The sequence below is a fragment of the Lagopus leucura genome, unplaced genomic scaffold (assembly GCF_019238085.1).
Source record: "Lagopus leucura isolate 7727_CA_CO unplaced genomic scaffold, USGS_WTPT01 Super-Scaffold_100035, whole genome shotgun sequence".
In the NCBI taxonomy this organism is placed as follows: Eukaryota; Metazoa; Chordata; class Aves; order Galliformes; family Phasianidae; genus Lagopus; species Lagopus leucura.
In genome coordinates this window covers 4,720,371-4,734,202 of record NW_024962284.1, presented here as the reverse complement: position 1 = coordinate 4,734,202, position 13,832 = coordinate 4,720,371, and the positions used below count along the sequence as shown (strand labels likewise).

Sequence of the window (13,832 nt, the reverse complement as noted above, 5' to 3'; positions counted from 1 at the left end):
TCCACCTTTCTCCAGGTCATCCCTTTTTCAAAAGCATTTTCAGAAAGAGCCACTGCATCTCAGAAATCAGGAATAAGAAAACCTGCTGTGTGCAAAGCAGTGCCACAGGAGCTTCCAGAGCTGGGCTCCGCACTGCACAGGCCTTTCCCAAACCCAAAGCTGAATGAACCAACAGAACATCAGATTGGAAACAACAGCAGCACCACGTCCACACATACGACAAGCAGACTCAAATCCACCTTAAAACACGGAGGCAGAATACCTCACAGATGCCATACCTCCCAGCTCTTCCGACCCTGCTGTGTACCACTCCAGATCTGTCAAACACCATCTTAAACTTTCGTGTCCTGGAATGCTGAGCGCTAAGAAAAGGCACCATCTCAAAACACAAGCAAACGTCCTCCAGATTTTTGAATCCTCTCTTAAATAACGCCGTGTTAAAAAGCACTGTGCTTAAATTGAGAAATATCCCCTTACAGAGATTTAATTTACATCATTTTTAGTACATCAGCATATCAATGCACTTGTGGAAATTACGCACGACTTTGTTTTTAGACCTACCTTAATGACAAAAGGGCAAAGCACAACACGAAGCTTCATCTAAACGACATGAAGCTAACATACAGAGAAGGACAGAAGGTAAAGCTTAAGGCAGATGGAACTTGTATTTGTTTTAAACAGTTGCAAAAAGAGAATGCTTTTTATTATCATCTCACAACAGAAAAAAATAAGAGTATTTCAATTCAGCGGGTTTATCTGAAGCCTTCTTCTAAAAAAGTAACCCTGCCTTATCAACACTCATGAACAAGAGACTGCGAAGGGGCAAGCTACTGCACCAGCTCCCCTCCAGGCCATTGCAAGGCACCGTCTTAGTTACCATCACTCAGAAGGGCACTTCTGAAGCCCATCTCCCCACTGCTCCTGCTCACCTCACTTGGGTTCACACCACAGCACAGTCACAGTGTGCTCTGATGGCTTTTTTTTCCTCCCCTCCGCTACTACACAAAAACACAGAAAGCCAAATTGAAATTAGGTTCAATTCTTCCAAGCTGGATGTGGCTCCGGGCAGCCCGGTGCGGTGGTTGGCAACCCTGCACATAGCAAGGGGGTTGAAACTAGATGATCACTGCAGTCCTTTTCAACCCAGGTCATTCTGTGCTTCCTCAGAGAAATGCTTCTGATTGACCACAGAATCTTGAAATTTTGACCCAGCTCAGGAAACACTTCAAAAACAAGCAGCAGGCCCGGGCACGGTGCTGCGGCTCTCGGCTGTCCCGACAAAAGGCAAACACTTCACCAAAGCACTGCTGTTGCTAAGCGAGATGATCCCGCTCTCACGTACTGCACAACCTCGTTTGTCCTGCACAACCTCGTTTGTACTGCACAACCTCGTTTCTTCACGCTTGCTTAGCACAACTTAGGTGCCGTCTGCTCCGCCTCACTTCCACACCCCCGTAAAGCTTTGCTTTAGGTGAAGAGCACAAAGGGATTAGGGAATAAAAAAAAAGCCTGGTGCAGCCGCCCCGCATCAGGCCCGGCCTCCAATGGAGATGACAAATCTAAACATAAAGCAGACGCAGCAGTCCGGCCACAACGCTCAGCTCCTGACAGAAACAGCTCCAGCGCTTGCAGCCAAAGCTGCACCCTGTGCCTGCCCCCCTCTGTGTCCTCTCAGGCTGACCCACCTCGCTGCCCCCTCTGGAGGGACAGGTGTCCAGGTGGCTGCGGGGAAAGGAAAGCAGCCCTCAGCTTACAGCTCCAGCTGCTCCCGGCAGCTCTGCTCCCACATAAGAAGTCTTTCTCGAGCTATTAGATGACATACCTGGGAGAACAGTCTGTAACGCAACCGTGGCAGACTGAACTAACAGACTAATTTCACTCCAGAAAAATAAAAGAGGGTCTTGAAGTTCTTTATGTGCATATAACCTCTTGCTTCCCCCTAACACCACTGCCTTGCCACCACTATATTACTGCTGCAGACAGAAGCACGCTCTCTGTACTAGAGCAGATGAAACAAAATACACGAGAGTAGCACACAGCTTACTTGGCACAATGCTGCTGGAGGTCTTCACTTGGAGAAGCTATGGTTATTAATAGGATGAGCTCTTCCCCACCAGCTGCAAACCCAGCCACATACACAGACAGCACAGCGGTATGAGCCTTAAAGAGAATGGGAAAACACCATGGCTCCCCTTCCTGAGACAGCACTGACTTGGTGGCATGGGGTTTTGCTTTGTTGTGTTGGTATTTTGGAAGATTTGGCCTACCATGCAATCTTACAGATACCTACATTGCAAAGAAGTGCTGGTTTTGCAGGTGTTTCTAAAAGAGCTCTGGTGCTTACAGACAGCAGCATACTGCACATTTTCACCTGCCAGGAGCGGATTGCCCCCCACCCAGGCTTGTCATAAGCCATTTCACTGAGCTTACACATCTTTTTGCACATTTCTTATCATGACTGCTCCCGGTTCCTCATACAAACTGCAGCTTGTCAGACTACATCTATATTAACAGGCAGGGCAGCACGACAGGACAGGAAGCCATACAGCAAAGCGGCTGGTGCTGAGGGAAACAGATCATCCCGTGCTTGTTTTGGGGAGCATACTCAAGCCTGCACACTCACAAGCAGCTGGAGTACATCTTCCAGTTACACTGCATTTAAAACCAAGTCCAAACTTGTGCACAAGATCACCGCAGGATGCAAAGCAAACAAAGCAGACGGGAGAGTCACTGAAGAGCCTAGTCCCCACACAAAGCACTGCAACAAGGTTTGACTACTAGGGTAGCTTCAGACTTGATCTTTCACTGCCTTCACACTCGCAGACATCTGCCCATTCCCCCTCACATTGTTCCAGCACTCCTCTCCCATGCACAGGGTGATCCTTGCTCCATAGACAGAGGCACACACACAGGCTGAAGGCAGCTCCTAGCCTGCTTCACGTGTTGAACGTCACCATATTTACCCATTATCACCACGTCCAGGCAGTGCCTCTTCAGAAAGCACTGAGACACCTTGGCTCTAAGTCTGAAGTAGGAAGAACTGAGCAACCTTCAGCTACTAACTAATAGATTATAAAAAATGAGTGAATTTTCGTTAGTTTTAAGACCATTTTTAGTTTCTTTAGAAACAGCTGGATTTCTCAAAGTAATGAAAATAAACACGTTTCCACCACATACTGAAATAACACACTTTAAATAAATTCATTCACAGTGCAAACAAAGAAATGCGTTCTCATACAGCAAAGAAAAACAGGAGGCACTTCTCTGTCTGCCCCTTCCAGCCAAGCCTCCCTTTACACGAACCAAGCCTCAAACCCACAGCCCCCGCCCTGTGCAACAGAACACTTCTGGTAAAGCGTTGCTAATTTTCACCTAGCCGCACCAATGCTCTTTGCTAGATTCTTGAAACTAATTCTCCAGCCTTCCCAAGCAGCCCCAGACAAATCCATAAACATGACAAATTTGGCAGGCTGTAACAGCCTTGAGAAGCACAGGCTGTTCCAGGCTTGACCACCATTAATAATTAACTTCAGAATGACATTTCCTCCTGATAGAGCATGGGGGTGGGGGAGAAGAGTAATGAGAGTTAGTAAAAGCACCGTGCTGCAGTTCAGGAAAAATTGCCATGCTACAGCCTGAATTCTGAAAAATGAACAGGGCTTCTCAATGCCAGGCACCACGAGCCCTAAACTGCGCCTTCTGGTGAAAGCCCTGCAGCACAGCCTGGCCCAGGGCACAACCTAACGCTACAGTTACACTTTAACTACAGAAAACTTGTTTTCCCACTTCTTTCACCTCCCGGTCAGAGGGAATTGCTGCTGATTTAAGGGCACCCCCCTTGCAAAGATCTTCTGAACGTTCAACAGCTTCCAGCAAAGCAAGAGTCCAGCAGCAGCACCCCTGAAGCACTTTACTTACTTCGTGCACCACTTTGAAAACACTGTAAGGTTACTGCTATTATTCCCAGGTTAAAAAACAGGGTTGTTTTTTTGTTTTTTGCTTTGTTTTGTTTTGTTTTTTTAATTAGGTGCCACCCAACTCTTGAAGTTATTTAGCAAAGGCACAACTAAATTAGTTGCCCTCTCTTTCCACTTTGGTGCTGGCAGCATCTTTGAGTTAGGGTTATGTTTAGCTGCATTGTGAAACAAGCTGTACTGCTGCAGGCACTTTCATACCAGTGCCCTGTTACTGCCCACGATCACCCTTACTTCAACCACACCATTTGTAACAAAGCACCGGCAATCGAGATCGCTTGGAATTTAAAGAAGGAAAACACACTAGGAGTGCCATGAGTGTGGAGACAGGCCCAGGGAACCCAGCTCCCGGCTACCCACAGCCATTCCTGCCAATCTGCAGGGCCCCAGCGTGGCGGCACAAAGCAGCAAAGCAAAGGAGAACACACAGAGCGGCTCACCAACAAGCCCTACCTTAGGAGTCGTTTCCTCCCAGCCCTAGAGGTGCAGCCGGACAGGGACTGCATGCCCAGAGGGTGCAGAGGCAGGCGCACAGCCAGCACCAACAGGCACCTGGCAGCACGGCAGCGAGCCCCAGGACAGCACTGGGGGTACTGGACAGAAATGACAGGCAGAACCTGGGTGTAAAGCACATCTATTTGCAAAGAGACCTGTCAGAGCTTTGGAATCCTCGTGCAGCAGACGCCAACAAGGCTGCAGAGCGGAGCTGCAGATCCTCCACCTCCTGCCAGCGCCACGTGGAGTGGGCAGGGTTACCTGGGCTTTATAAAAGTCACAGCACGAAGCAGAGCATAAAGCCATCGAGTCCTGCAGCTGAAGTTACTACCTGCTCCAGCAACACGCTTGTTTGTGCAACATCCAAGTGCTTTCACACGACACAGTAACAGAGCTGCAGTGATACCTGAAGTCATACCTCAATTGCACTGCTACATTCCTAAAAAAAACCCCAAAAAAACAGCATTTTTCTATTCTACCCATACAACAAAGTGTTCAATATGGGGTGCCTTTACACTTCAGGCACAACATGACAGCAGGGTTGATTGAACAGCCGGTTCTGGACAAAAATAAAATACCCTGAATGAGAATGTAACAGATTCTGCTTCTAACCTCTGAACTCATGGCTCAGGAAACCACAGAGAGATATCAGTGACTGCAGCAACAGAGGGCTCTGCTCACAAATCCAATTGCATCGGTTATTTAAAAAAAAAAGAAAAGCCAACAACAAAACCCACCTCAATGGAAAGTACAAGTTTGGTCAAGTGTGATAGCAGCAAGTCACAGCACAGCCACCTCACTGCTTGGAAACAGAACACCATATACTTGAAACCAATGTATTTTACATAAAGCGTCAGCGCGAACTCATGACTCAATGCCACCATTTGTACCAGCAGCAATACCAGAGAACACAATCGCTACATTCACATCTTCCACAAATGCCAACAGCTACATCTTATGATTCCAGTATGACTGCAATCGCAGTTAGAAAAGATAATTTAAAGCATTTATGCGAGGCAAGAAACTGTTATGCAACTGAAAAGAAAGGAAATAAAAGTTGTATCTGCCACCAGCTCCCAATTAGACCACGCTCTCTAGATCAGAATGTGCCATCATCAACACAAATGGCACGCTGCAACCGGCCTGGGCTTCGCCGGCCTAATCTCTTCTTTTAAGAGATTAATTCCATTTGAACCTGGAAATAGGAGACGCGCTGAGATAAAAGTCTGTGAAGCCCTGACAGCAGCAGAGCCCTGCCCTTGGTTCTGTTTGCAGGCACCCACAGACATCAAATGCAGCTCCTCTGGGAATACAAGCCTACATGGCTATTGCCACTTCGGTTTTGTCCCCAGACTTGATCACACTTGGCATGGAATTTTCAGGAGAGTTTCAGAGGGGGAAACTTCTTCCACATTTCTGAAGATGTGGAAGTAGTGTTTACTGTAGGCAGAACCCTCCCGAGAAATGTGTGCTCTTCTCAGAATGCTGTCTTTTGCTTCCTAGCAAACCAGTAGCACCACGAAGCCATCCTGTAATATTTCCCAAAGCCACCAGTGCAACAAATTTCTCCTTCTCCCCTGCGCAGACCTTATTGATTCAACCATACAGAAGGACGTGCAAAAGGAGAACAAGATTACACACAACACACGATCCCAACAGCTAGAGCACAGTACTACTAAGCACAAGCCTGCTGTGTTCCTTTCCATGTAATAATCTTCCTATTTGTAAAAGAAATTAGCTTTTAACTTTTACTCTCGTTTTAATCCTTAAAACAAAGTTGAGCCATCTCTTCAATCGAGCTTTATAAACACAGTCTCAAAGAGCACTTGCCACAGAGAGCTCCCAAAACATTCCTTGAGAAAAACTCCCAAGTTACCCTGGCAGAGTCACAGTAGGACAACCAGCTCACAGCATCATTTCCAAAAACATAGAGAAAAGCTCTTCCAAAAAACCCTTTTGAGTATCATGAAAGCAACACATTCTTATCAGACTGAATACCAATTAATTCCCTGCCTCACAGAATAAGTTTAGATTAGTAGGTAAGGAAAGGGGAAACAAAGAGCCTTTTTTCTTCTCTTAGGAATGAAGCCCATTCCTTCAGAAAGGATCCACAAGGCCGTGTGATTTGATTACATTTTTTGGTTGCAATAGTGTTATGTTTTGTGTTGTTATGGGTGTGGGTGGTGATTGGTATCAGTCCTTGGATCTGTTAAACTTCACAACTGGGTTCAGGGTTTTTACAGGTCATCCTGGCTTACTGGTACTCCCTGCACAGTGATACCATTTCTTTTGACCCCTTCTTTCACCCCTTTTTACCAAACTGATTATGATTTGCATGTAACTCCTTCACAGTGTTTCCAAATTCCTAACAAACTGAGAAATTAATCAAGGGACCCATCTAATATCTGTTAGATGTGGTCACAAAAGAAATCTATCAGAAAGCCTTTTGCACTGATGCTTTTCAGTGTCACACCAGTCCAGGAGTTCCATCCAAAACATGGCTGTTGGAAAGTGCCTAAGTTTTAAAAAGAGATGTGTGTGTTTCTGGGATTACCCCTCTTTGATGGTTTGTACTGTGGGGGTATCCTGCACACACTGTCCTGTGAAAAGTTCTGTGGACTGTAATACTTGAACTTGCCAAACTAATATTTATATCTCTCAGCATTTGAATTGCTTTGGAAATGCTCAAGCGTAAAGTTCTCGAGACACTAAATCATCTTAGAAAACATTACATGGCAAGTCCACATATTGTCAAATTAGACTAGATACACTTTTAGTGAACTAACTAAAGTGCAATATTGTAGGGCTATTCATAAACACCACAACCTCTACTGAAGAATTCCCATCTGGATCTTAGCTTACACTGGGAGTTCCTGGGTGGGGAAAGCAGCTGACACAAATACCTAAGTTTGTTTTACTTATTTGTTTATTAACATTGGTTATTATTAAATGTATGGTCACTGCTAAATGTATGGTTGTCTCTTTTCACTTCCTACCTTTAATTCATCATGTAACATTCATGTCACCACTCCTGAGGTATCACCGAGTGGTGTCTGTGGCAAATTGAATGACTCTAATTGTTGTCTAAAGATTGATGATCATGGTAAAGTTGTTAAACAAATTGCCCAGGGTATACGGAATATAGCCCGTGTTCCTGTCCAAACCTGGAAGGGCCCAGACTTTGATTTCTTTTCCTGGCTTCCAGGTGGCCCATGGGTCAAAAGTATCCTATTTTATCTACTGTGTGTTGTTGCAACTCCTATGTTTGTACCCTGTATGATTCTATGTTTCATTCAACTTATACAACGCATTGTATCCTCCATGTACTTTGTAACCACTTCAACTGATGATGGACAAGTCCAACAGATCAGGGCAACATTTGTAACCAAGCCCAAGAAATCTTTCCTAGTAACTGTGTAATGATTATCTCCCCCTTTTCCCCCTCCTCCTTCCCTCCTGCTTCTTTGCTGACTTTTTATTTTCTCCCTTTTCTTTTCCTCACCACCATGGAAGGTCACTTATGTTTCATTTCAAGCAATCTTTGAGCCACGGGGTGGTGTGAGAATCCTTTTTTTTGTTTGTTTGTTTGTTTGTTTGTTGGCTCAAAGCTTGCTTCCTGAGGTTTTTCTTGTGATAAGACTGAATGAGTTGTTGAGGAGGCAAGTGATGGGTGTTGTGTGGCAATCAACATCACCGTGTGGACAATTTTACACCTATGGAGCTGTTTGCCTTCAGAAGATAGTGCTCAGGACTGTTTACTGGCAGAAGACCTAGCCTGTGACCAAATAACTCCTGTTTGCTATGGAAGGCTGGGGGATGATGCCATTGTATCCTGTGAAGGCAAGATACAAGTTGGCGCCTCCCTGCTCCCTCTTATCTGCTGGCAAGGCCAGGAAGATAAGAACAAAGGAATTTCCTGCTGAGATCCCAGAGCCAGAAGCTGCCACTCCAAGGAGAGCTGACTCAACCACATTGGATTTGAGCTGTCACTCCAAAGACAGCTGACTCGACCACTTTGAAACTATTGAAAAGGGGCCCTCATCGTGGTCGTCCTTGTCAATAGAACAACAATGCCCGACGACCCACCACTACTGAGGATCAAAGACAGAACTAGGAACCTCGCTGGATCCATGGTGGTGACTATGTCCCCCTTGCTTCCTATAAAGACTCCTTGCTTCTTCTTTTCTATCGCCCTCCTTCCCTTCCCCATTACCCTAATTCATAACAGTGTCCGCCCTCCCCTTCCCCATTTCCCTGATTAAGATTTGTAATAAACTGGTTGGACCAACATTTGAACCGTTGCTTCTTAATCTCATGCCGGGTATATAGATAATAAAAGAACCTCCTCTCCTCTCCTCTATAAATTGGAGCGAGACAGGCTGCAAGCACCAAAATCCCTGCACTGAAGAAATGTAAGCGATAGAGGAGGTTCCAGTTTCCTAGAACTGTGTTTCTAGGAAAACAGAGGCAGGAAGACATTTACAAGGCAGTGATGTACACTTAGCAGCTTTTCAGTCTAAAGGCAGAAAGACATCCTTAGAAACAAGTTTAAAAAAAAACCTCCTGAAGATTGTTCAGGTTCCACCAGTCACCACATACCAACTCAGGCAGAACCTGTATGACACAGAAGAGGAAAAGAAAACACTGCGGCCCCACACAGAGCACAGCTGTGCCGTGACTGCAGCTCCAGCTGCAGGCCTCCCAGTGGAGGTTCTCCCACCCAGGACCGACTTGCTTCTCTCCCCTCCTCACTGCCAAGAGATGAGCACCAGGCGAGACCTGCCTCCATTTCACAGCCCATGTTCCACCTTGGAGGAAAGCAAAGCTGGGGTGCAACCCCTAAAGCAAGCCAAAGCAAACCGCCTCAGGTACCAGAGCCCACTCACAGCACGGCTTACGCTCAGCAGCACTGAGCTCTGTTACTGGGATCACACCTCAGAGCTGCAACCAGCCCCTTGCATTTGGCTGGTTTTTTTCTTAAACCACAACGATGAGAACAGGACTCCCAATAGGCCATGTCCAAGCACTCTTTCTTGTCCCAGAATTTTCCACCTTTTGGAAAACGGTAGAAGAGTCTGCCGGCTACCTGAACAGGGAACTGCAGTCCCCACACAGTATTTGGTGAGTAATGGTTATACAAATAGGAAGGGATTTCCATTTGATAATAGCCAATGCTTTACACAAAAAGCATTAGTCACGTTTGTAACATGCTTAGAAACAGTACTAAAATAATTTTCCACTGCTAAAAAACTATATTAGTACTAATGGAAAGAGTCGTACGCATGTGAGATGACTCATTTTAAAAATAGTTTTTCTGACGGCAGTGTCATTCATAACACACTATAATTAATCTGCACGTAACAATCCGTTTCATTTTTAATTATTAGGGTAGTTGCTGTAGCTTTGATGACACTAAAAATATACCAAAATATTTGCTCACCTGCTTTGTCTGTGGATATTTTATTGTCTCTTATTTTACTGATGTGTTTTGGAGCCTGAACTCAGGATTCTGCTAGGCTCCATCCCGTTATACCCAAATGCTGCACAGGAAGGAAGGGCATACGTTGGAAACAAATAGTTTCTAAGGTTTCCTAAAAACACTGATTGGAAAAAAAAAAATAAATAAATAAAACATAAAAATTCACACATTTCTGGGTCTATTGAAAATACACAGTAATATTGGGAGAGTTCTGAGACAGTGAGATTTTAAATTGATTCCAAGTCACTGAATAAGAGAAATTCAGAATTAAACACCTTGAATTCCTTTGCTTAAGAGATGCTCCAGGTAGGTGGCAAATCTTGTTTTTAAGCAACACTGCTAAAATAGAGACTGACCTCATTTTGTCAGAAAGTGACCCACTCTCATAACTAAAAGCAGCACATCTGCTTGTCTGCCATTCTGAAGCTAGTGCTTCTGAAAAGAAATGCAGCTCCAGCTTCTCTAACGCTAGAGATTGCAGCTCTAAATTAAGCCGGTCTCTGAAAGGGGGTGGAAAAAGCCAAGAGGTAACGGGATTTCCCAAGCCCTGTGCTTCGTTCCAGGTTACTTCAGGTCGACTAAGGGTGCTCACTGCCTGCACAAGTGAGAGCAGGTAACCCACCGCTAAGCCACGTCACAGCACTGCCCACTGCACGTTGCTTTAAACGTTGCTATGGAGCCAGCAGTGCTCAAGGCATGCTGCCCACTCACCGGCCATCTCTAAAAGGATCAGTACTTACTTACTCTTGCTAATTTCTTCCTATTCGGTTTCGTGTGTGACCCAACCGCAGTTCTGAAGCGGAGTTCCAGATATCTGGAGATCTCTTACACCTCACACAAGAACAAGTTTTTCTTCCAAGACTTGAACTAAAAGTAATCCAGACTTTCCACTCCACCTCCCACTGTCAATCAGGAGAGCTTCAGAAGCACAAATACTATTTCAGTGACTTATGAACAGAGACGTGAACTTTGTAAGAAGTTCCCACTGCCGAGTTCAGCTCTTGCTCCATTTTCAAATATGAGAAAGCATAAGAGACCGCCTCAAAGTAAGTATTTGGCCAGCTGCTAATTTATATAATCCATCTGGAGGAACTTCATAACTTTGCTGAAGAAGCGCAAGGATGTTTTCTTCACCAGAGGAATCCTATGCCAAGAGTTCTGGAATTCTTGTAGAGCTGCAAGGCAGTGCAGTCACTGAAGGGAAGAAGCTTGGAAAACAGAAGCATACGAGCCTGTTTGAGATACAGGAGCTAGACAACAGTTGACAAAACTCAGCAGTGAATGCATAACAGAGAAACATTGCTATTGCCACGGGGACATCCTACTTTCCAGCCTGTTCTTTTCCAGATTCCCCATCAGGGACCATGCCAGCATCATCTGCCCCATCCTGACACCTGCCAGCAAAGCAGGCCGCCCCAGCTCTGACATTTCTACATTTGCTCCCCACAGAGCCATGCTGCCCACGCTAGCTGGTATATGCACCAGTTGTGCACCACAATGCATGAACGTCAGCTCAACTAGAAAGTTTTTTCTAGCATACAGCTCTGCATTTAACATCAGTCCAAAATACAGGGCACAGTGAATATTATCAGTCCCAATATTATCAGTGCACTTTTTCTCCTGCTTGCACACAAGAGCCAACAACGAAACTCCCATTTCTGAAAGCGAGGCTTTGTTGAGAGCATCTCTTTTTATACAACCAGCCCACTGGCAGAACAGAAACCAGCAAAAAGACGATTCTACTTAAACGAAAGTTGAAAAGTAAAACTGATGTAAGAGCGTGATCCCCTAAAATAGCAGGAACAAAAACATTCCTAACCATGTAAGTTTGGGGAAGGAGAGATCAACGAGCCTATGTGTTTGGGTGAAGGTCAGCAGCTACCTCTCCACCTCTGTTCTACCCACAGGGGGTAAACAAGCACCGAGCCCCAGGAAGCCCCCATTCAAGTCGGTGGGAGCTAAACGGGAGCAATCAACCCGAAAACAGCTTTAAGAAAATCCCCTGCAGAACACAACGTCTGTTTTGAAGCTGCTGCTGCTGCTACAAGGCACAGCACGAGAGGGGCAGCACACACCAAGAGCACGACCCCCACGAATGATGCCGACTGCCGGACGAGGAGCCGAAGGCAGTTCCTCCCCACATCCTGTCTCTATTTTGTCCCCGGCACCTCGTTGTAGGGAAGCTGCCTGTGAGGCAGGAGGGAGGAAAGTCGCGAACACAAGAAGCTTCAAACAAAGAAATACCTCAGATGGCAGCAGAGCCCTGCGTCGGGGGCAGCCCCCCGAGCAGTACTTTAACCCCGCTTCACACAGGGATGGCAGCCAGGTGACCCCGAGGCACGAAGACACACGGAGCCGTGCAGCCACAGCATCTCCCCAAACGCAGCCTCTGGGCACAGCCGTGCCACGCCCCAGCAAGGAGCAGAACCAGCAGCACAAGGCGAGTCGGCAGCAAGCAGCACGGTGCACAGAAAGCCATTCCTGCTTCGTGCGGTCACACACAGCTCAGCGCAGTGCTGCTATAAATGGTTGGTGCTGGGACAGACCGCGCTGCCCCGTCCCGCTCTGTTTTCTCCTGGTAAGCTCACAGTAACACCTCGCTCCATTTACTTGCGATCTCACCACGCTGCCTCATAATACAGCCTTGACCTATTTTCCAGATGCTTAATTAATCTCTTTGCTGGCTGCCACGCTTACAAGACAGCTCTTTCTTGTGCGAATTTTAAGCTCGGCTTACAGAAGCCTCCCACAAGTCATTTTGTTAAGGAACTGTTACGTCAGAAAGTAACTCGGAGCCCGAGCGCTCGCGCGTTGTTGTGAAGCCAGGGAGGGCACAAACTTTTCGCACACGACGTAACGGAAGGTAACGCAGAAGCCAAACCGCTGAAACGTGCACCGCTATCGCAGCGTGACAGCACGCAGCCGCGCCGCCGCCGGCACCGGCGCTCCCCGCAGCCCCAGGGCACGGCGGCGCCGGCAGGGCAAGGCTGCCCGCGGGAGGTGGGCGCAGGGCTGCGGGCTGCTGGGCGGCTTCGGCACCGCCGCACCGACACGGCACGAGGGGAGCCGGCGGCCGCGCCTTGAGCGGGGCACGGCGTACAGCGGTCAGCCTGGGCAAAAATGAGTTCTGTATAGGTAAACACACAGTGCTCGCGGTTGAAGGGTTCGCATTAAAAGACAAAATAAATAAATAAATAAATAATAATAAAAAAAGCTCCAAATCACATAATTTCCAACGGTGCTAAACACGCTGTGCTACGATTTCCAGCGTGCGGACCGGCCCCGCAGCACGGCTCCCCGCTTCCAGCCGCAGCCCGGCCCGCCCGGCAGCCCGCGGGAGGGGCGGCCCCGCGCTTGTTTACGGCAACCAGCGGCCAACGACGCGGCGCACAGGCCGGTAAATGGGCACGGCGGGCGCGGGGAGCCGCTTCCCACCGCCGAGGAGCCGGGAAAGAAGAAACTTCGGGGTGAGGGTGGCGGAAAGCGGAGCCGCCCGGGCCGAACGCCGGGCTCCGAGCGGGCGGCGGTCAGCGCTCGTCAGCGCGCGGGCGGCGGTGCCGGGCCTCGCCCCGCTGCCCCCCGCGGGAAGAGGCAGCGCCCTTCCCCCCGCCCCGCTCCCCCCACGCTCACCTTCATAGATCGGGCCGCGCTGGCGTCCGAGCTGGAGCCGCCGCGCCGGGCGCGTCCGGGAGCGCCGCGGGGAAGCGCCGCGCTCAGCCGCTCAGCCCCGCCGCCCCGGCCGCCGCCCCGGCCGCTGCCATCTTGTCCTGGCGGCTAGGAGGGAAGAGCCCCGGCTCGGCCCGCTCGGCAGCCCGGGCCTCCGCCTCATCTTCCCGGGGAGGGACCCAGCCCGCCCCCGGCCGCCGCCTCCTCCGCCTCCGCCT

The 13,832-nt window shown here is 48.1% G+C and overlaps 1 protein-coding gene across 4 annotated transcripts in view; it reads right to left on the bottom strand.

The window, feature by feature from the left end:
• The window catches only part of HIPK3 (homeodomain interacting protein kinase 3), a 94,160-nt gene that overhangs the window by 50,424 nt on the left and 29,904 nt on the right, over window positions 1-13,832 (bottom strand). Inside the window, exon 1 of one of the 4 annotated variants that reach the window (XM_042882644.1) lies at window positions 13,579-13,628. The exons of 1 other annotated variant lie outside the window; for it this stretch is intronic. The gene's annotated coding sequence lies outside the window, so the exon portion shown is untranslated. Of the gene's footprint in view, window positions 1-4,427; window positions 4,582-9,909; window positions 10,042-13,578; window positions 13,629-13,832 lie in introns of those variants that run through there. 2 more of the 4 variants (XM_042882643.1, XM_042882641.1) reach the window with 2 other exon arrangements.